Genomic DNA, 23,798 nt, shown 5'->3' on the forward strand with positions numbered 1-23,798 from the left:
GCTGACGATTAATTGTCTAAAAAATAATTGCGGTTATGCCGATTAATTGTCAGTTTTAGGGCTTTGACGATTAATTGTCTGTGTTAGGGCTTTGGCAATTATGCTGATTAATTGTCTGTTTTAGGGCTTTGTGCTTCATTCATTAAATAATTGTGATGAATTTAATCCTTTGTAAGTTATCATTTTGCAGTGTAAGTTTACAGTTAACACCTTTAAATATTAAATAAAAGGCTATATTCAATAGCTATGACAATTTATTAAACTTAGTGAGTGTATAAATCAGCAGCAAAAAGTAATTTTTGAAAACATCTGCACAGTAATTTAATCAAATCTAAACATGTTAATAAAAACAAATGTGCACAAACCATGATAATATGATACGCTTCAAAACAGAGCGGAACAAAGCGCGTATGCGCATCGCGGGTGCAGAATGATGTGCTTAATGCAACATGGAGTCGCAGCGATGCACAAGTGCGCATTTAAAAGTTCACGGCACAAAGCGAAGAAATGTCGAGGGCACAAATCCTAGTGTATATCAGTCCAACAGTTTATTGATCATTTGTTTCTTCACAGTTTTAAACTCCAGTTATTGTGCGTCTGATGCCAATTCATAGTCCTTGTGCTGTGTAGGCACACGGTAGCGAGCGAGTCATTTAGAAACAGCAAAAAACTCCAGCAAAATAAAGTAATTTTATGCAAATCCACAGCCCTTTATCTACAGATCAAGCATTATAACGTCAATGTCACATTGGAGAAAGTTTTACCGTGTATCCTGTCGTAACCGGACGACGCGCGCTGTTTGAATGCTGAACGGAATGATTGACAGCTGCAGAGTTTGAATGCTGAACGGAATGATTGACAGCTGCAGACGAGTTTGTGAACTTTAATTTAACAATGTAAATATACTACTGTCCCTCACATTAAGCTATGGAATGGCTTCAGATGACTTTGAATATATTGCTAGAAAACGTAATTAGTGCTTGACTGCTTGTCTATTTATTTTGGTTCATGACTCCCCCTTGTGCCGTAGGTCTATAAAAGAGCGCAATAATCGCGGTTGTCTGAAACAATCGCGGTTAGATCAAATAATCGCGATCAGACGGTTATTTAATTATCGCGACAGGCCTATTTACATGGGATGTTATCTAAACCGATCTGGTGTTTACATGTGCAGACGCTTTCAATCGAAATCATTTTGTGACATGCGCACACTTGTCTGCCGGATCTGGAAGCTCATTATTTTCCACGTTTTCAATCCTGTCAAGATGGTGCTTCACTTAATCGTTGCGTTAGTTGTAGGCATTAGCCGCGTTTCCACTGTCGGGCCAGTGCGAGCCAGGGCTTTAAACGGCCGTGCCAGGCTAATAGCCTCGGGCCAGTAGCACCGTGCCCAAAATCTGCTGCGTTTCCACTGTCGGGCCAGAAGCTCCACAGCGCTTCACTTAAAACACGCCCGAAACACGCCTCTCTGGAACAACGTCACACAAACCCATCATTTCACCAACAAAATGGAAGTTTTATCAGAAAACTAACAGCGTGATCGCAAAACAAGAGCGACCGTTTTCTGGCATTTTTGTTGTTTAATTGAATATTTAAAACCCAAGCATCGATGTTTTACCACAGGTTTACAATAAAAAGCGACACATTGATCATAATGAATTAATTTGTGTCAAAATTGCACATTAGTCACACAGAAATAAAGTGGTTTACCGTTTATGACGTTTGTGAACGTCTATTTCACAAAAGAAAGAGGACACTTAACTTATTCAGTCGCTTCTGTTTCTGTTTATTTGGTAGCCTAGTTACAGCACATATTTACATCACATTTAGAAAGAATGATAATTTCTACAAATATGCCACCAAAAATATTACCTGAGGAGCTTTAGCACTCTCTCCCAGAAGGATACAGTTATATTTTCAGTCAGAAAGAGGATAGTCTGGTATAAAGAGACGAGACGTAGGCTACTGACAGATAAAATAAATCAGGATTAGGATAACCTATATGATTTGTCTAATTTCTTGATTTGTCTGATTTCGCTGATTTCTAAGCGTTCATATTTACCATGTTTACTATGGTAATGGTTAGCGTGCATCGGGTCACAAACAGAAGGCATTATGTTAGCTGACAGAATTATCTGGCGCAAAACCAGGCATGCGCAGAAAGACGTTCACTCAAAGTAATCGGATCAGCTCGTTTACATGGTGTAATCTTTAATTTGATCGGTTCATGAAAAGGTTTATTCCACCCCCTTCAATCCGACTGAAATTTCAATCGGTTTGAGCATTTTTATTCCGATTGAGGTGTTGACATGGAGCATTTTCATTCTGATTGGACTTTTAAACTGGTTATAATCGGAATACAATGCTACATGTAAACGGGGCTAATGATGGAGAGACTCAAGAAGAAGTGACAACATGTCATTGATTAGCATATTCTGTCATGATAATCTATAAATCGTGTTCCGGGGGCGGGTTTATGTAAATTTTGGGGTTGGTGATGTCACTAACCCGGGAGGAATGTGGTGTAGTCTCTACCAGCCGTTTGTTGTAGTCCTTAAAAAGCGATTTCATTGAAAGCAAATATCTCCCTTTGCTTTGAACTTTGAGTGTTGTAACTTTGCAGATGTTGTTTATGCTCAAACAGCAACATTACACACTAACTAAAGTTAGAAAAGTCAAATCATAATCAACCACCCCTTTAAACTTTGAATTTCTTAACTTAAAATATTTATGTAACTGATAACCTCAATATGTTTTAGTTTTGCCAAATTATTTGGGTGTGCAGTGCAATATGAGTGTGTACTTTATAATAACAAAAATTTTATTAAATAAAAAAAATGAACAAGAACATTTTTAAAGTGACTTTAAGATGCAAATTAATCACAGAGTTTTAAATCATTTTTTTGTTGTTGCTGAAGTTACATCAAAAGATGCTATTAAATCATCTCTTAATGTTCTCATAAATACACATCACATCATCACTGATAAACTGGGACAGAAAGAGGAAATAACCCGTAACGCAGCCGCCTTGCTGTAAGCCCTGTCCTTTCCTTTCAACGTCTATAAAAAGGGGTCAAGTGACATTTTTTCTCTGCCAATTAAAGAGAGAAAAGTGTCTAGAAATGGAGCGTGTAACATTTGACAGCATCACATTCATTAAGCTCAGCTTCACATGAACACCATTATGAGGGAAACTGATCATTTGCTGCACGTGACGTGATATTCGAGACCATGGAAAGACAACTGAATATGGAAAATGTAGTATTCGTGCATCATGTGATGTTCGAACATTCCGCTTGGATTCAACAACAAACCATTTCGACTTGATCAAAACCTGTTGCTGTGGCAACGAGGAAAGCGTCTGTTCAAACTCCATAGAAACCAAAGTGTGCGGGGGAGAAACTCGCGTGGTGGAACAGGAGAAACATGACCAAACGTTGGCTATACTGTACACCAGATTAATGCTGTGGTTAAGTGGGAAAAATGGCTGATTACTGGACAAAAGGAAAAGGGCCTCTGGGAAGAAAAATTTGTACAAAATAAAAATCTGCCAGTTCTGCTTACTTAAAGGGGTGGTATAATGCCCTTTTCACAAGATGTAAAATAAGTCTCTGATGTCCCCAGAGTGTGTATGTGAAGTTTTAGCTCAAAATACCCCACAGATATTTTTATATAGCATGTTAAAATTGTCCATTTTTGAGGGTGAGCAAAAACACACCGTTGTGTGTCTGTTCCTTTAAATGCAAATGAGCTGCTGCTCCCGGCACAGGGGGCGGAGCTTCAACAGCTTGCACTCACACAGACATGCACTGAAATTTTCAAAAACATTTAGCCTTTTATGTTCAAACTGGAGTCAGACAATGATGGAGAGACTCAAGAAGGAGTGACAACATGTAGAAGCAATTAGCATATTCTGTCTTGATAATCTATAAATTGTGTTCAGGGGGCGGGGTTTATGTAAATTCTAGAAAAATGGGTACAAAATAAAAATCTGCCAGTTCTTCTCTGGGAAGAAAAAGAAAAGACAGAGCTTTACTGATGGTGTGATGTTCACAAATCAAACCTTAAGAGGAATTTGAACATACTGTATATTTTTCAATATGGAAAAAAGCTGTCAAGTCACCTTTATTTATATAGCGCTTTTTACAATACAGATTGTTTCAAAGCAGCTTTACATAGATAACAGGAAAATAATGCAAGAAAGTTTGTTTCTAGAAGAAAATAGCATCATAGTAAGTTCAGTGATGTTTCATTTTTGTTGTAAAAAAGTTATTAAAGGGATACTTCAGGATTTAGCATTAAGCTTTGTATTAGTAGAAAACCTGTAGTATATTCGAATAACCGTGCTTTCTACCCTCATATCCCCCTGAGACAAGAGATTTATGTATTTTTTGTCTGGAAAAAATCCTCCGATGACGCAAAAATCGTCATTTTGCGTCATCGGATGATTTTTTGGCCAGAGGCTAAAGACTACACTGCCCTACAAAACAAAAAGGCAGTAACTGCATTTTTGGTCAAAAATTTGTTATTATCATTTTCATGACATTCAAGGCATCCTTTGTTATGTGACAAAACATCTTATCTCAAATGTGTGTCGTTTTGGAGAAAAATGGTAATAGTTTTTGGAGAATCTGTAGTTACTGCCTTTTTCCTTGGTATGGTGCCACGTTTTTGGTAAGTAATACAAAGCAAGTTTACAAAGCAAGAATACAGTAACTGCAAAATAGGGATAAAATATCAAATTAAATATGAGGATTGATATGTACAAAGAATAAGCTAATATAAAGTAACAAAACAGCCACATGTCCAATAATCTACCTACAACTACTTAGGCTGGATGACAGGATAACTTTAAAGTCATTTTTCTCAGTTCTGCACTCTGCGTAGTTACTGCCTTTTTGCTTTGTAGGGCAGTACAGCCAGTAGGAGGGGCTGTCCCGCATGTTCTCAACCCGCCCATAGAGGGTGGGATCTCACTCACAGAATGTACACATAGTATCAGCCGTCTTTCTTTGGAAGCTAAGCTAGCAAGCTCTTGTTCTGTGGAGAAAGCTGAGTAGTAGGAGAAAGCTGAGTAGTAGGGGTTGCCGTCGAGATCGTCCAAAATGTCCGGGATTCGGCTTTTGCTTTCTGCAGTCGCCATTCATTGTTTACATGCACACCTTTTGTTTCAATCTAACTGAATTCATTCCGATTGGTGAATCTGAATGTAGTGTTTACATGAACGCTAAACAAGTGATCGGTTGATGTGCGTTTTAACATTGCTAAGAAAATTCCCGCTCCTCCGTGAGAGATGCGAGACCAGTGTGTCTCAGTAATCACGCCACCGGCCTCGCGCCGTTCTCCCGCGCCCCTCAGCCTCCTCCTGCTCGCCACAGTAAACATAATGAATGGCGACTGTAGAACGCAAAAGCCGAATCCCGGACATTTTGGGCGATCTCGAAATACCGGGCAAACTCGTCACGGAGTCTCACTAGTAGCCTAGCCTTCTTGTTTTCAACTGCGCTCTCTAACCGGTAATACATTTTCTGGCTTTTCTCAGTCTAGAAAGCTCCAAATTCAAAAATAATTTCACATTTCTTCTACATAAATGACCTATTTTAAATACACATTCATCTTTCCAGAGGTGAAGTATCCCTTTAATGAAGTTAATTTATATATATATAGCCGTTCTGGAGAAAGCCGTGATGTCATCGTCCAGCTCAGTTGTGTAATGTTACATTTATTTGTGTCTACTGGTTATGTTATGTAATGATCATAATTGAAATAAACAATGTGAAATTTGCAATACATTTTTAGTTAAATAAACACATTGGTATTTTCAATGTGATTTGATATGCTTTTTTACCAGCTGTGTGACTCAAAGTTGCCTATTTAAACAGGTCATTTAATGACACTCAGCATCGCCGTACGCAGAATTAAAACATAAGACCTGTAATTCAACGTGTATTTTTAAGCAAAGGTCCCATAATCAACATGAAAACATGGAGATCTCACTCAGGGCTCTTACATCTGGATTCCTGAGAGTTTGAGTAGGTTAATCATGTTAATTATTGTGTCTAGCATATTCAGAGCCTTTATAATTGTTATTAATGATCATGTCTTTTATGGATCAAGCATGACACTCTGTGTGCAATGTATTTTTATGCATCACAATGTGACTTTGAGGTGAATGTTTAGGTGCATTACAAAAACATTGTGGTGTAGGATTTATTTGAAACTATATTTTCCCTCCGAAAAGGCAAGTAACTAGAGCTGTACGACTTTGCGTATTTTGAGAATTTTGTTGTTGTTGCTTGTTTAAACAAGAGATCACGATTCTCCAATAATTCTGAACAGACAACTACACAAAATAACATGTAATATACTAGAGGTTCGGACAAAATGTTAATTGCTTCAGTTTATTTAAAATGTTTAATTAATCTGAATTAATTAATGATTCAATGACTCGATCATAAATACTTCACTTGTTTCATTACTGGATGAATCAGCGTTTTTGAACGAATCTCTTGAATGAATGATTCAATGACAAATACATTTTTTAACAGTCACTTGTCGCCACCTACTGGTGTAACGATGTAATTGATACACTCGTTATTTGAAGCGCTAAGTTACTATGTTAATACTGCTAATAGACACAGGTGAATCATTGTCTTTTAGCATTGAGATCACATGGGTGTTTGAATTGAGATCATGATCTTTTGATGATGAATCGTGCAGCTAATGAATTCAATGTGAAATTTTAAAGTATAAAGGCTAAAATAGTATTTTCTAGTAAAACGTAACCCATCTTGTTTGTTTTTTTACAGTGTACTTTGTGATTCAATTTGATTCAGGGAAATATGATTCAATTCCAGCGGGCCGGAGCGCGTTGAGTGTTTCCTGTGAGAACGGTGTCGTGTTAGCAACTGTAAGTTAATAACTAATGATCTTCACAACGGAAGTGAATCAATCAATCAAAACTAACTTTAGCTGGACAATAACTTTATCCTAGAGCTGCTAAACAATCTTAAAACGTTACTTTAATTTCCTATTATCACTGTAAAGCTGCTTTGAAACAATCTAAATTGTTAAAAGCGCTATATAAATGAAGGTGACTTGACTTGACCTCCAAAACGATTCTCTGCAGTTTTCGATTTGCATGTGTAAATTAAATATTTAATTGATTTGGGTCGACATGTGCTTTTCCAATAATCAAACAAACTGATTTAACTTCAGAACTCTTTGTTGTCAAACCAAGGTCCAAAATCAATATTTTCTAAGTCCCAAACTGCATTTTCACCAATCCTAGTAACTCCATAAGGATTTGCAACATTATACAATTGAATTGTAAGAACAATAGTGTGTCTCAGAGTCTGACTAACGCAAGAGACGTGAACGAGTCAAATCAAAGACACAGACCTATCAAAGAAGATTCAAGGGTCTTCATTACTTCTACCTCAGTGAACAAAAGTATCATATTCCTTATTCATCAGATTTATTCAGAACTCTATTCTTTCACGTTAAGCCACCAAAACTAATAAATTGGGAACAAAATCCAAATTTGTGGTTGGTGAATTTTCATCCGCCTTTAGTAGAAGTGAGAACAAAGTTCATTTTGGACCCTTAATACACCAAAACAGATGAGCAGCCGAAATCTAACAGCTCTTTATTTGAGAGTTCAGACACTCGTTGTGATCGGTCTGTTCACTAGACAGACAGATGGCCGTTTCTCTTACCCACTGATCCTGGAACAGTGACTGTACATGAAACAAAGCTCTGCATTTTAGTGAGCAGAGTCAGCAGGTTACAGACGAAGAGCAATGCATTTGATGCCACAGACAGCACATCACACGATGACATGTGAAATTGCATTATTAATATATGCAACATTAGCATACGCCAAGCATCGCCACAGGCCCTCTAATATCCAATCCCCAGATGAAACACCGTCAGAATTCCTCCACAAACATCAAAAGAGCGAACGGGTCATCTATAATCACCTGCGTTCTCTCGGAGCGTCCAGAACAAGATCTATCACAAGACGTCAGTGAATCAAAAATGCCAGGCAAATGTCAGCGGAGCTCATATAAGGTCCTTTCCCTGACCTTCACTCTTCACTAATGTGTGTGTGCACACCGCTTTAACATCACTCGCAGACACAAACACACGTCCATGGACTTATGCAGACATGCACACACACACACCTGCAAAGAAATGTCACTCTGGTGATGTCAACAAATCTCTCAGTTGCTGTTTAAAGGGGTCATGAACTGCATTTTTATCGTATTTTATAATGTTCTCTGAGGTGCACGTATAATGTTATCAAGATTTTGACATCAAAAACATCCTAATTTAGAAGTAATAAGATATTTTTTTTACTGCTTTCGAACACTGTGTTTTGATGGGCATTCAAGACTTGGAAGTAAACGCCTACTGATACGATTGGGTAAAAGTTTTGCATATTTAAATCATTTTCAACGTCGCCGCCATTACACATGTGGAATTGTCTTGAAAATGTCCGATATCTCATTACATAGTTGCCAACAAAACGTCTTGTAATCCTCAGAGGCGTCTCTATGGTTTTGTTGCTGGAGTAATCGTGTGTTTGTGTCCATCTCGTATTTACTACTACAATACATGTGTGTATTGGTGGGAGGGGCTTAAGAATCAATGTAGAAGTAGGCGTCGATCTTCTGCACTATGAAATAATAATGTGAGAAAATCTGAAACGAGTCGTTTTCTGAGCTTGGTTTATATAACAGCTGTTTTGGACTAACAAGGACATTTTGAGCTCTGAAATTTAAATTTATATTTTTTCTAGTAGCCTACATGTCAAAAGATCCAGGATTTTTTTTTCAAACTTTTTTCAACCCTTTTTTGTAGGATGCTGTAAAACGATTTTTAAATGTCTTTGACTGCCGCTGCTTTTTGCATTAGGGCTTGAATTTTGAAAGGAACAGTCCATTCAGAAATAAAAGTTCTGTCATCATGCTGCTCAAAAACCATGTGATTTTCTTCTGTGGAGCACAAAAGAAGCATTTCGAAGTGTTTTTCTGGCCGCTGTTTTCCGTGCAATTACAATGAATGGGGAGTGATGCATTCAAGCTTCAAAAGGACCTAAAAGCACCATAAAAAAATCAGGAAATAATCATAAAAAATGGCCCATGTGAATTGTGCGCTACATACTGAAGCCATACAGTAGTAAGATGAAATGTAAGTTGTTCCTCAGAGCAGCTTTATTATTGTTAACTAAAACTATTGAACAACATTTCTATTCATTTAAATAAAATTAAACTTTAACTGAAATTTTTATTTGCAGTTATTTACAAAGGCAACATTTAATTTTTTTTTGTAAAACTGAAAATAACTAAACAAAAACTCAAAACAAATTGAAAAAAATGACAGAAACACACAACAAAATTACTAAAACAAACTAAATTTAAAATAAAATGGAAAATATTAAATATTAAAATTATGAATAAATATTTTAATACTATATTAATTATACTAAAATAACACTGACTGTGATTTTTTTTTTTTTTTTTTTACACCACTCAGCCGCAGCCTCATGGTGAGAACAAAGTAGATAACAAAGAACGAAATATGTGCAATTATGTACAATTAACTAAATAAAGAAATGTACAAATAATACAAGACAAAAATTATCAAATGTAATCAGGTGATCCTTTTCAAAAATGTTTCTTTGCTTTTTCTTACATTAAAAACTGTAAAATATGCAGTAAATATGTTTAATCAGAGTCGTGAACTGAATCAACAGATTCATTGAAAAGATTTGATAAAAAAAATAAAATAATAATAATTCATTCACAATTTGCGCAGTCACTCAAAATTGTCTTAGCTTGTATGACTTTGTTTGATCTTATGACTTCAGGAAACTTGAAATACAGTGCACAAGTTGTACGGGCTACTTAAAGTCCCCCTGTGGTGAAAATCAAGCTTTTAATGTTGTTTATATGTCTATGTGGTGTTTTTAATTATGCTTTAAGACAAACCATGTGTAAATTCATAAGTCGACATCATTGCTGAGTATTTTCTCCTTAAAACTGCAGTGAACCAAAGACAGTCTCAAACACACGCTTTGAAATCGCTGGTGTTTCTGACGTCACAAACTACACAAACACAATCTCTGAGCTGAGTGAGTAAGTGAGTGGAGGCGGGGCTCATTTGCATATTCATAGAACCGCGTATGCTAAATGAGGCAAGGGTGTCGAGTTACATTCAAGATATTTTAAGGCATGAAGAAAAAACATTTAAATATGTATTTTTGGTGATCAAAGATACGTTTTAACTGATAGAATTATTGACTACAGGGGGACTTTAAGAATTTTGAAAGCCTCAGTCCCCATTCATTGTTGGTATTGCATGGAAAAAGAGCGACCAAATTCTTCATAATATCTATAAACTTAGGAAAGAAAGTCAAATGATGATGCACGAGCACAGCGAGTTATGTGACTCTTCATCAGCATGACTCAAACTCTTCATCTTGTTCTCCTGATGTCTCCGCAGCAGAAAACACACTCGCTCAGCTCGCTCTCGTCCTCTGTCCTGTGACCTGGAGGGGTTTCCCTGCACAAGCACTGCCCATTTATTTTCTTAAAGGGTAACTCTCGCCAAAATGCAACAGGGTCTTTTTGTGAATCTACCCGAGGCAAACTTGCGTTTAAAAGCATAATTAGAATGGAAATGCCACTTTTAAGTTTGACCGTGTTTTCGGTTTCGGTCAAATTGCCTTTTGAATGGGAGTGAATGGGAGTGATTGGGAGTGAATGGGGCACGACTATGATAGCATCAAAAATGGCTATTTTTAAAACACTAAGAAGACTCGACACAACATGACACTTTGCTCTCAGTATCACCAGAGGCTCTACACATGAACTCCAGCATTGAGAACATTGTTTGTGTGCACAGAGTTTACTAAAAAGAAAGAAAAATCGACTATTTTTGACTGTCAAAATGCCTGCGGACACAGAGACAGTGAGTTGTTCAAAATCTTTCTTTTTAGTAAACTCTGTGTACACAAACAACGTTCTCAATGCATGTGTCGAGTCGTCTTAGTGTTTTAAAAATAGCGATTTTTGATGCTATCATAGTCGTGCCCCATTCACTCCCATTCACAAGGCATTTAACCTAAAACTAAAATACGGTCAATCTTAAAAGTGGCGTTTCCATCCTAATTATGCTTTTAAACGAAAGTTTGCCTCGGGCAGATTAACAAAAAGACCCTAGGTTGCATTTTGGCGAGAGTCACCCTTTAATTTCGTTCCCCCAAGACCCGCTCCACACAGAATCATGACAGACATCTTTGGAGACAAATATTCACACCACCTGACTGAGCCAGCAGCACCATGTAAATTGCACATGTGAACTCGCCATGAAAATCTATAAAATATGAGCCAGAACTGACAGCAAATAAAACAAATAACAGGTTAGCCAGAGCAGAGTGTGGTGCACAAAATGGTCTGAATAAAAGACGATCAATCTGAGACTACAACCTACAGCACAAAGCCCACATCGAGAGCGCCATCCAGAATGTTCCATTACCGTTAACCATCGCCACTGCTGTTTAATGGAGTCATTACGCTCAAATGATGACGGACAGGTGTGTTAGACTGGCCGAGGGGAAAACGGCCACACACACACACACACACACACACACACACACACACACACACACACACACACACACACACTCACACAACAGTGTTAATGCAGTTAAGAGAAGTGTAAATGCATCATATGCATGTGGCTCTGCACAAACAACATCTGTGGAAATTACTGAATGTCAAGAAATACTGTACACAACATATCAGTAAATAAATACTCATTTATGTGTTTAATAATTGCATTTGAAGCAGGACTCAATGATTTCAAAATTAAGCAAAATAATGAATATTACTAATGCGTTGGCCGCTTTCGAAACATTTTCGAATCATTCTTTTCGAACCAGTGATTCAGAGCGTGTGTCAAACAGCCAAAGTCGCGTGATTTCACAGTTTTCGTAACTTTCACGAAACATTCAGAAATTTCAATGGTTCGCAGATGATTATTATTTTATTTTTTTAAAGTTTAATACATTTGTAGACATTTTTAATGACACATTTGTATGAGACGAAGAGTTTAGGGTAATAGTCTCTTATTGGCCGGATGACCAATATTACCAAGCTTTCCATAAAACATGCCCCTCAACAAATATTATACAGACACTTCGTATTTAATGGTATTAAGGGCGGGACACACCAAGCCGACGGTTCAGCATCGTTGGCTCTAGTCGGATGCCGTCTATTTTTTTTGGGGCCGATTTAGCATTGAATCGCCGTTTGGGACGGGACCGCCGTCGGTGAGAGAGAGAACTCTGATTGGCTGTTCAGCTGGGTGAACGAGTCAGGGCACGAATATAAGCAAAAGTGATAAGAGCGAGTAAAGAAGTCAAAGACGGTACAGACATAAACAGGCTGTGATCATTTTCCGCCGTCTCACCTGAGCATTCGAGTGCATGAATATTTAAATAATAACATGATTGATATTCAAAATGGTAAGCAAGCGCTGCTTCGTTTACGGTTTGTATATCTGCAGTCTCCCTTTTTGAAGGACAAAATAGACTATACCTGCTGATGTAATCAGATATTTATTTACGCAGAACGTACGTTCTAGTCGCCTTTAGTCCTTCTGGTGTGTTCAAGCGCAGCTTTTAGGCCGAGACGCAGCCGATAACACACTCAGCTTTCGTTGTCACTTGTTCTTTGACGTCGGCTTGGTGTGTCCGATAAAACACTTGCATTTTATTTGTGAAAGGTGTTTTTATTAGGGATGTCCCAAGCCGAACTTAAGGATCAGTATTGGGGCTGATTAAGTTTTTATTTTTTTATTTATTTTTTTTACTTTTTTTACTTTTTTTTTCTGAACCCCAATTCGAGCTTCCGTGTTTAGCAGATTTGATACGCTCTTTTGTAATGAATCACTTGAAAATACTGTTTATTTTGTATCTGCCGTCAGATCTGAGACTTCGTTGCCATAACGTGTTGCTATGTGTTGCCTCTTGCTTAGTTTGGACTTGACTGACAGACTGGCATTCATCATATTATGTATATTATTTGTCATATTGGAATTACTCCAGTCTGTAGAGATTGATGCCCCTTTTTTTTTTTTACAACTGTGCCCATGAGAAACTATGCACATCCCTTTATGCACTGGATTGATTTGAATAACTTTAATGTGCTTCAAGTGTGCACCAAGCAGGAAAATACAAGCATCGGATCGGTATCGGCACAGCAGATACTAAATATCCAATGACTCGGATCGGTTCAGGGGCACAAAAAACTTGATCGAGGCATTCCTAGTTTTTGTTGCATTTACATAGTTTTGACCAGCAAACAGAGAATCATTTTGCGAGGTTCAGTTCAGTTTCAGAAAAGCTTATTTTCTCCCATCACTAATAAACATAGCAATTATTTTTATTTGTTTTTATCGAGTTTAACTAGCATCTCTGATTTAAAGTTTAGCGGTGCACGATAAGCGATTAGAGATGATAAGCTCAATTATTGAATCAGTTCAAACTCTTGATTTTGTTTTGTGTCCTCACATGAAGTCTGTAAAGGCTATTCGGTTGTTAAGTCGTGACGTAACCACTCTCCGATAATACTCTTTCCGGGTCCAAAGTCCAGGTCCTCTCTACCTACCTACCGCTTTCGCTAGTGTTTTGGTTATTATTGAGTGTTTTTACAATGCCGCAGTGCTGTGTCCCGTGTCCCGAGCTAACTCACTTCAACCTCGTAAATCTTCTTTTTCATTGATGCCTGGACTCTACCCTTAATTATGCCACCTGAGTGATGAGCTACACTAACCACTCTGTTGGTGTTAAAGGAATTTAAACCCTTTTCGACCGCCAAGGGTGCCTCACTAAGAAGGACGTGATCGTAAATAAATGTACAGGTTCCACCATTGTTATTTCTGGACGAGAGGAGCGCTTGGACCGGGAAAAGGCTAAACGTCACGCGTGACGTCAGACTTAACAATCGGATTAAACATTGAGATACAGTATACAAGATGCATAAGATCGCTCAGATGTATTTTTGTTTATTTCTTGAAACTCTAAAGCTGCACTGCTCAAAACAAACACTCACATCTCACTGCAAATTATTTTACAAGTGTACTTATTTTGCTTGAACCTATGGGAGACATTAGGAAATTAATGAAGACTTTTATGATTCCAAACAAGATTACTAAAGAGTAAACAGCTCACATTCTGCTTGAAACTACATCTCCGTGCAGATTCAGATGCACTACGGACTCGTTCATTCGTGCGCTTGAGAACTTCTCGACTCCCAAATAAACTGTGTTTAGTATTCAGTACAGCTTCCTAAATACTCGTCCTAAATACACCTCTGTAGTTAATTTCAAGAGTGATCATCAGTTTATTCATTAGTTGTCTGGACTCTCAAAGTTCCTATCCATTCTCTGACTGACTGCATTAAACAAAACTAATTAGCTTTTCACATTGGACATGTTAAACTGAAATTAAACTACTATCTTGAGACGCATAAGTGAGGGTCTGGTCTCACACTGCAGATGACAGGCAATATAGTCAACAACGGTTCATCCAAAGACAGATATTGTCTTAAACTAGTACAAAGCTCATTTAACTTCACATGTTATAAAACATAGCATCTGTTTATACAATAATCTTCAGAAGAGCAATTTGCAGGTTCAAACCAGGTGTATTTCAACCCTATTTACTCTCCACATGTTCTTGTCCTTATTTTTAATCCGAACATACTTTTCTTTTTGTTTAACATCACAAGTAGGGTACAAAGGCGCACCAGGGTAAAAGGCACCTTTGATTTGATTTTCCTGTAAACCACTAGATGGCACATAAATGTGCCGTAGCACTTTCCAAAACATCCGCTTTTCAAGATGCACGTGGAAATTTGGCTGATTCTTGATGTGATCTCGGTTGATTCTGCGCTAATTTGATCTAATATTTAATGTTTTTAAAAATGCTGTAGATTGAGAATCGCTAAATTTATTTATTTATAGGAAGACAATGGTCTTCTTAATGATTTTCAGTTTTGTTCAGTATGATATTGTATGATATCTGGGGTAAAAGGCGTTAGTGTCGGTGGAAAAGTCACGATAATTAACATGATAATAAATAACTGGCTGACATGGTTAGATTCAGATGGTAAATATAATACATTAAGTTGGGTGTCAACCTTCATTATCATCACCATATTTATAATGAAACCATCATGTTTAAAAATATGACATTAATCATATCATTTTGTGTTACTACTGTAACAAATCTACATTAAATGATTATGGGATCTCCTTCAATGCTTTCAGAATCTTTACTTTTTAAAATAAATAAAAATTCTGTATTTTTAAAATGAACATTTTAATGACCGCATATTTATTGAACAAAAAATGTATTATTTTATTCATCAACATAAACAGAAAATAGTACAAACTTTGCTAAAGTGATTGTTTTGAACAAGTATTAAGAACATTATTGTATATAATATATTTATGTATAAATTATGTATATAATATTATTATTGTATATTATATATTTATGTGTGTATACACATATATCTGTATATATGATGCTCTGGTTTGACCCCGTGTGTGGTAAAAGGCCCACCTGGCCCAAATTATACATTTATAAGATTGTTAAACAAAATGTATTTTCACACAAAATCTGTTGCTCCATCAATGTTCAATACAAACATATTTTTGGGTAAAATTTTTCTAAAGGTTTGCCTTTAGCCCTGTTGTTCCCTACTTCTTACTTCTTAACTCCTCCCTCCAATCGTCAACTCCAAAACACCCACTTCTCATGGTACAATCAATTCCAAATAAATAAAACAGTCTATAGTCTAAATATACAGTCTATAAAACAAAGTTATTGTTTCACTCAGAGATTGGTGATGCAAAATAAAATACAGTAAACAATTACTGTACAATACATTACTATACTGTACAATAGACTACTATACATCATCTACACATCAGCTGAATTTACTATAAAGCAATGTTGCCATTAACAAAATGTTGTGATGGACAGGTAGATAGATAGACAGACAGCTTCTCCAGACATCAACATGTTGTATACATCATGTTAGTCACACGAGGATCCTGCAACAGGCTGTCTGACACTGGCTGTGTCTCAAGACCCAGTGAACTGCATCTTACACGCAAAGTCATAACTCTATATGATGGCCCAAAATATTGCTTACTTGGAAGCGTCTATGATGTTGACCAAAAATGTCTTATACACACATATGATGCAAACAGCTGCTGCTGACTTGGAAAACGTCTGTGATTATGCTCAAAAATGCTTCACACTTCTGATGTCCAACTCGTCAATGATGTTAATGCCTAATTAATGCTGCTGATTAGGAACATATCCATGATGAAGCCCAAACCCGTTGCTTGCTAGGAACTGCCTAAGATGATGACCATAACGCTTCATGCACACTGCTGTGTTTATTATCTCCAGATGCTGCACGCGCATCGGAGACGCTGAGACGCGTCCAGCGCGCGCTGCTGTAAACGCCTTTATTTACATACACAAACACACAAACACACTCACGTACCGTAAAACCGCGCTGCCGCTCCGGAGGAAGATCCAGGAGGATGGAGGAGAAGAACGCGTGTGTGAGAGATGAAATCAGCGGACACACACACACAGAGAGAGAAGAGCATCATCTGCTGCTCTCACTGCGCATGTCAGCGCCGCGCCGCACCGACCATCTACCGGCAGATCATCTTTCACGAGACCCACTCACTGACACTGGGGTCTGTGGAGAATAGGAAAAGCGGAAGTTTTTTTTTTTTTTTTTTACATTTTCATGACGTCTTCTAACTTTCTAACAACTGACCTGCAAAGAATTACATAATAGTCTAATGTAAATATAAAATGTTACTGAGGAAATCTAGCGTTTTTTATTGGGGGTCCATGGTTGAAAGTTTTATATTCTATTAAATACTACGTATGTTTATTTTATTTTATTTTATTACTTTATTTTATTATTATTTAAAAAAATAATACATAACTACATAATAGTCTAAAGTTAATATAAACTTTTACTGAGGAAATCTAGCTTTTATATTTGGGGTCCATGGGTGTGTTAATGGTTAAATCCTGATCTATATCTATTTTAATATTTTATCTATTTAAAATATAAAATAATTTTTACACTTATTTTAGAGCAACATTTACATTTATAATGGCATACCAATAAAAAGAGAGAGAATGAGAAAAATTAGGAATAAAAATTAAACATTCTGTAAATCCAAAATATTACATCAGAAGGTACATAAATAATTGATAATAAATTGATTATATAAATCGATTATAAGCTAAAAAAGTTAAGAAATAGCCTACAGCCACAATTTTTTTATATCTTAACCATTTATAATAGTTTGTAATATATATATATATATATATATATATATATATATATATATATATATATATATATATATATATATATATATATATATATATATATATATATATAACTGGTACAAAGATAAACTTTCTGATAGCATTTTCAACATTAAAGCGTTAAAAGTCACCTTTACACGCACATCTGTACACATCATCTCCATAAATATGAGGAATATGGTAATTCAAACCAGGTATATTTAGGAAGACAAAGTAAAAGAGGGTCGGATATGGTACAAAAAAAGAAAAAAATCTGGATTTCAGGTTCACCTGCAAATGTGCTAGGCGTACAGAAAAATATAGTGTCATCAAGCCAACAAAACAGGGTATTGTGAGATCTAACAATCTCAAGTTCTGAAACTAAAACTTTGTGGCAATGATATCCCTTCTGGAAGAGAACATTTGCACAGAAGCTGGTCCATATCGTCTGTAAATCAGCTTGGTCAAGAGTGAACTGCACAACACCAGTGCAATGCAATAAATACTACTTTTAATGAGTATCTGAAGCAGACGATATGAACACGACCATTTAGTTTGAAGTAAATCATCACAAACACACTCAGGTTCAGTGTGGAGAGTGGGAGTGAAATGAGCCTCTGCAGTTCAGACCTTTAACAAGGCAAATGTGTTCATATTTCATGAGAATGTGCTGATTGCTTATAACTGAAAACCTGCCAGAACTATCGAACAGCACAAACACGCACATCATCATTAATTAAAGAGCACAACACAAGCTGAATTCAGCTGGAAGAGCATTATTCACCGGGGACACCTTCCTCTGAGCTCTGATTTACAGCATTCCAGAGAAAAAGCACACTTTTCTTTGAAGTCGAAGAACCATTTAATATCCTGCTTTGCTGCAAATGAATCTAGTGCAAATCTGACAAACCAAATCACGCAGAAACATCAGAGCATCCTTTTTAGTGCATGAAAACTTGCCCTGATAATGTAATAGTGGTTATTAAGAGAAATAGTGTGAGGATGGCAAGGTTTTTGCAATTCAGGACTATTGTGGACTCAGATGAGATCTGCTCATATTTACATACTGCCATCTACTGTTCACTTAGTCTCATTACAACCGTAACATTTTTACACTTTAACAAATATTAAAACGGATTGTATTCACGTGTACAGCGTTCAGTTTACATGCTTAGAGTTAGCAACACACACTCAAAAAAGAAAGAAAAAAAAAAGCCTTTTTTCAAGATTTACACATTTAATTTAATAGTAAAATTCCATAAAATTGAATTGAATAATCCTTACATAATATTCATATTATGAATTAAGAATTTTAAAAACTATTAATCTTAATGGAACAAGGGAATGGACCATTTAGTTCATGTGATTCGTATTCAAACATTTAAAATTTGTATTCAAATTCAAGTTTAAGATTTACACAAAATGTTTTATAAAAAAAAATCATAATTCATAATATGAATAATATGTAAGGATTATTCAGGTCAATTTGATGGAATTTTACTGTTGATTGAATATTGAAAAAGGGCTTATTTTAATTTAATTTTTATACTTTTTTTGAGTGCAAATCTAGATTTAAGCCACTACATATAAATATAAATAATAATAATAATAATGTACAGAAACATGAATCCTCTGGTCTCCTCTATCTTACATAAAGACTTTTATAATAAGTTGTTTTCTGTGCAGAAAATGTGATGTCTTCATTCATCTGAATAATGAATAGACATAAATTCTGTCTAATTTGAACAGTTATTGTTAACACGCTGTCAGAGTTTTTGTTTTTGATAAATGAACACCCTCGTGTGCTCTCTGCGGGATCACAGCCTCATAAATAATGAAAATTAATGCAAATGCAAATAAAGCGCAGGATGAAGCAGAAATAATCTAATAGAAAACATGTTCCACTGAGAGATGGCGGCTGAATTAGCTGTTATAAACCCGATGCTGTCAGTAAGATGTATTGATATAATCATTTCAATCAGAGGAGGGTAAATGATACTTTGAGCAAAACGCATGAAATAATAGCTCATGTTCTGTCTAAAACTGAACTTAACTCAATTACCTGTCCGTCCCTATTACTTAATTTAAGAAAAGCAACAGAAGAATAGAGTAAACAAGTTGCAAAACATGCCTTTTACACCATGCATACATACACTAACATTTTATTTAAAACGAGAAATAAAATGTTAGGGATCAAACCAATTTGCATAAAGAGGTTATATATAAATGCAGCCATTTCGAATGACATTTTAAATATACATAACTCTGTGTATGGAACAATATAATATCAGTGCCGTATAATCATACAAGTGCAGCTGATTCTATATATAGCACTATGATCACAGGGTCATTGATTGCACACAATTGGCTTCTTCCGGGTTGCCATGGTGATGTGCGCAGATGTGCAGTTCTCCACTCCTCCTCTAGATGGCAGCAGCGTCTTGAGCTGAATGTGGATCATGTACATCTGGAGACAGGATAGGGGTTGGATAATGAAACTGAGACAACCGCCAATCCAGACAGCAATATAGTGTCGGCCCAGATCCGGGCCACATCTGGGCACATGTGGATTCAATGAGTACCGGATGTTTGCCGGATCTGTGCCGACACTATGTGGCTGTTTGGATGCAAGAGGAAGCTGTCGGAAAGGGATGTCCAGTACTAACCCGGATTACATCCCAAAAACATAAAACCACAGCTGCCCGACTCATTAAATGAACACCTCGACTCTCGTGTTTCCACCAGAACTGTTCATCCGGAGCTCATGATCGAGTTGCTGATCCAATGCCTAATGTCAGTTTCACTGGTGCCAACAGTGCGAACCTTGGGCTGTGGACAAACATGTGTTGTTCTCTGATGAGTCCACCTTCACTGTCTTTCCCACATCCGTGTTACGGTGTGGAGAATCCTGCATTATCTTGGCATTCCCGACTGTGCTTGATAAATGAACTGGCAAGAACTAGCGTTCTCCTCCACCAGTATCGCTGGACAGTGTTCTGGAAGAGGAACGGCTCAGAATCCCTCTGGACGCGGTGAAGGACTTGTATCTGTCATTCCCAAGATGAATTGATGCTCTATTGGCCACAAAAGGAGTCTGTATATATTATTAAATGAATGTGATTTAAAACCAGGTGTTTCAGTTTCATTGGCCTATATGTGAAATACCAAACAGAAAATCTCTCAGAGTATATTCTTATTCATTATATATATATATAGTACCAGTTAAAAGTTTGGAAACATTACTATTTTTAATGTTTTTGAAAGAAGTCTCTTATGCTCATCAAGCCTGCAGTAAAAAAAAAAAAAAAAAAAAACAGTAATATTATTAAATATTATTACAATTTAAAATAATGGTTCTCTTTTTTAATATATTTTAAAATGTAATTTATTTTTGTGATGCAAAGCTGAATTTTCATCAGCAAGTACTCCAGTCTTTGGTGTCTTATGATCCTTCAGAAATCATTCTAATATGATGATTTGATACTCAGTTATTATCAATGATGGAAACAGTTGTGCTGTTTAATATATTTTTTTTGGAATACTTTTTTCAGGATTCATTGATGAGTAAAACGTTAACAGCATTTATGCATTAAAACAGCATTTATTCAAAATCAAAAACATTTCTAACAATATAAATCGTTACCATCACCTTTTATCAATTTAACGCATCCTTGTTGAATTAAAGTACTAATTTCTTTACAAAAAAAAAAAAATTATTGTTCCCAAACTTTTGAACGGTAGTGTATATTGTTACAAAAGATTTCTATTCTAAATAAATACAGTTCTTTTTAACTTTTTATTCATCAAATAATCCTGAAAAAAAGTATCTCAGGTTATAAAAAAAATATTAAGCAGCACAACTGTTTCCAACATTGATCATAAATCATCATATTAGAATGATTTCTGAAGGATCATAAGACACCAAAGACTGGAGTACTTGCTGATGAAAATTCAGCTTTGCATCACAAAAATAAATTACATTTTAAAGTATATTAAAAAAGAGAACCATTCTTTTAAATTGTAATAATATTTCATAATATTACTGTTTTTTTTGTTTTGTTTTTTTTTAACTGCAGGCTTGATGAGCATAAGAGACTTCTTTCAAAAACATTAAAAATAGTAATGTTTCCAAACTTTTGACTGGTACTATATATATATATATATATATATATATATATATATATATATATATATATATATATATATATATATATATATATATATATAAATGCATTTACTGAAAATACTATAATATACAATAATATGCAATATATGTAAAACTTTTGGGTAAAAAAATTAAATAAATACTTGTGCATTTTCTTAGTTTGATGCAATGATATATAAAATAAACATTAAATAGATTCTGATTTTGCCCTTTTTTTTAACTGGACCATAACTCAAAACATGTTAAACTCACTCAAATGTATAAAGACCCCAGAACTACAAAGTGTCCTCAAGTGTCTGAGATCTGAGCTTTTCTCTTCACTGTTTCACATTGAGAATTTTGTCAGATCAAATATGAACAAATTTTCCTTCTTATTCATTGTTTCACTTTCATGCACTTGATGAGTGTTTCACTTGGTATTTCACATATAGGCCTATAGTTCCTGACAGCTGCCGTCCCAGCTAATAAAGAACGTTTTGCTAACGTTGCCATTAAGTTATGAAAATTGTATTTCTTAATGGTCTTAATGTTTTTTTCTTGGTTATTTAAGCGTTAAGGGAACATTCCATTTGATCATTCTTCAAACGGGCTAGGCTATGAATATTTGAATGTTCTCTAAACATTCTTAAATGAGTAGTAGCCAAACTTTTCAAAACATTAGACAAACGTACAACAACAACAACAACAAAAAAAAAAAAAAAAAAAAAAAAAAAAAAAGTTCCATGAACAATGTGGCTTAAAGGTACAATATGTAAGAATTTTGCATTAAAATATCCCAAAATCTCAAGGCCAGTGTTATATATTTTGTTAAGTTGATTACTTACAATATCCCAAATGTTTCCAACTATTTTTAAATCGTGAGAAAATTGCGATTTTAACCAAGGAAACGGGGCGTTAGAGCAGGGGGGAGCTGGGAGTCGCCAGTCAATTGCTTCATATCCGCGTCACCCTCGGTTTCCGCTCGTACTGCGTGGAGTCCTGGACAAATGCGGAAGTTGTAGTTGTAGCGTCTATCAAGCTACAAACTTTAGCTTGTTTCTTGCAGTCGTTATGGGACACAATTATTCTTTACCGATTGCAGCTGGTTCTGTCGACAAAGCATGCTTAATTTTATATTTTCCAAATGTAGCATTCGGTAATAGTTATGTTTATGTAAGGAAAGTATTATTGCTTTAGATTTAGTTTATTGACATTGTTTATCACATCTGGTGTTTATGGCCATGTAAATAAACATAGCATGTGTTATACATAAAGATTAATCAGTATTTTGGCAAATGATGTGGGCATGTTCGAATGTACTTTTACAGCAATTGTTTAGAACACGTAAAACTGCGCAGCGTTATCACAACAATGAATTCAACAAATACAGTAACATCTATGATAACCAATTTAGTATTAAACCTTACTTTTCTTGCGGTTAATTCATTTTAATGAAATAAAAGTGTGATGAGGTTTAAGAGTCAGGAAGGAAGAAGACAGGGGTCGGCGTGACTGGGACTCGTACTTTATTAAAATAAAGCAAAACAAACAAAAGTCGCGCACAACGCGCATTCACCGTGGCAACCGCGACGGCACAAAACAGTTCAAAAATGAGAGCTCGGATCCACCGGTTTTCTTCCTCTGCGTCCAATTTTCTCTCCAGTCTCTCTCTCGTTCCAGCGCGGCTCATAAGCGGTCTCTCCACGCCGATCACTGCAATAAGACACAGGTGTTCGTCATTTGCACTTGACCTACTTGCGTCCCGCTCGTCTCTTCTCTCTCCCGTTACAGACCGCGCTGAACCACGCCCCCCTCGCCACAAAAAGCATGTCATTAAACGCCACATTTATAAAAATAGAACTTAGCCTCATCCATGAACATGATTTTTCGATTCCCGTCTGACTGATTTACATCCACGGTCGAGTTTAAAACGACAGTTCCCATCATTCCACGCTCCTTCACATCGTCATCAAGCTACGCCGTTGTTATTGTTTGGAATGTAGCGCCCTCTAGCGGCAAAAATTCTTGCATATTGTACCTTTAATAATGTTTTTGTGCTAACGAACATGATTAAATACCAGAGACATTTAAACGAACATTCTATTAACATTCTATTAGCAACGTTCTGGCAAGGTTCTATCATAGTTATGAACAAACGTTCTTCTAACGTTTGTATTGGGCACACAAATATTGGGTATAATAGTCCATAAAAAGCCATAATATTAG

The 23,798-nt window shown here is 36.1% G+C and overlaps 1 protein-coding gene across 1 annotated transcript in view; it reads right to left on the reverse strand.

Annotated features, from left to right (window-relative positions):
• Positions 1–16,731, reverse strand: part of fut8b (fucosyltransferase 8b (alpha (1,6) fucosyltransferase)) — a 104,805-nt gene extending 88,074 nt beyond the window's left edge. Inside the window, exon 1 of the mRNA XM_082147220.1 lies at positions 16,596–16,731. The gene's annotated coding sequence lies outside the window, so the exon portion shown is untranslated. The remainder of the gene's footprint in view (positions 1–16,595) is intronic.
• Between the last annotated feature and the right edge of the window lie 7,067 nt (positions 16,732–23,798).

The sequence above is a fragment of the Leuciscus leuciscus genome, assembly GCF_965113295.1.
Source record: "Leuciscus leuciscus genome assembly, chromosome: 19".
Lineage (NCBI taxonomy): Eukaryota > Metazoa > Chordata > Actinopteri > Cypriniformes > Leuciscidae > Leuciscus > Leuciscus leuciscus.